This window comes from Hippocampus comes, unplaced genomic scaffold (genome assembly GCF_001891065.2).
Source record: "Hippocampus comes isolate QL1 unplaced genomic scaffold, H_comes_QL1_v1.1 scaffold371, whole genome shotgun sequence".
NCBI classification, from domain to species: Eukaryota; Metazoa; Chordata; class Actinopteri; order Syngnathiformes; family Syngnathidae; genus Hippocampus; species Hippocampus comes.
In genome coordinates this window covers 229,194-229,986 of record NW_017805065.1, presented here as the reverse complement: position 1 = coordinate 229,986, position 793 = coordinate 229,194, and the positions used below count along the sequence as shown (strand labels likewise).

The 793-nt window shown below is 58.9% G+C and overlaps 1 long non-coding RNA gene across 1 annotated transcript in view; it reads left to right on the top strand.

The window, feature by feature from the left end:
- The window catches only part of LOC109512644 (uncharacterized), a 2,124-nt gene extending 1,337 nt beyond the window's left edge, over window positions 1–787 (top strand). The window contains exons 2-3 of the long non-coding RNA XR_002167566.1: window positions 285–442; window positions 596–787. This is a non-coding gene — a long non-coding RNA (uncharacterized LOC109512644). The remainder of the gene's footprint in view (window positions 1–284; window positions 443–595) is intronic.
- Window positions 788–793: the final 6 nt, after the last annotated feature.

The window sequence follows — 793 nt, the reverse complement described above, 5'->3', positions numbered from 1 at the left end:
TTTTAATGTCCCGTTCGTCAACCTTAGTATCGGCCGCAGTGGCAAGTACCAATACCTTAAAATAAGGCTGGTATCTCTACCCGCCGGTCCATACCTACACGCAAATGCAAAGTGCACTGTTTATTTTTTAATTATTATTATTTTTTTAAACACTGTGAGAGAGAATGTTTTCAAGCTAGACAAAAAAAATAAAATCTCCCGTTGGGCCACTCGTGAGTCAAGCTTCCACTTGTACCGGAGACGATAAAACGTCATATCGTCACGCTTCGTTTTTTCCTCTGCAGCAGTTCTGTGGTGTTGTGGGTCGCACATTTATGGAGTTTCTGAAGGGCAGCGGAGACTACTGCCAGGCTCAGCACGCCGCTTATGCAGACGAGTGAACGGGCCAACTCCACGACCACCCGGACGCGCCCGCGCCTCAGGAGGAGGGAACCCCCCCGAGGTCGGCACGAGCGGGACACCTCCCGCAACCGGCGACCACTCGGCCTGGATGGGGTAACTTGACCCGCTGCGCACCGCCCTTCCCCGTCGGCTCCCGCCTGGCCAAGAACAAGGTGGAAAGCCGCCTCGTTTTGTTGCCCCGCCCGCCACCGAGGTCGGCACGAGCGGGACCCCTCCCGCAACCGGCGACCACTCGGCCTGGATGGGGTAACTTGACCCGCTGCGCACCGCCCTTCCCCGTCGGCTCCCGCCTGGCCAAGAACAAGGTGGAAAGCCGCCTCGTTTTGTTGCCCCGCCCGCCACGCCCTGAGTGGTCCCCCGACGAGACGCCCCCCCCCATTGCCGCCCCGCG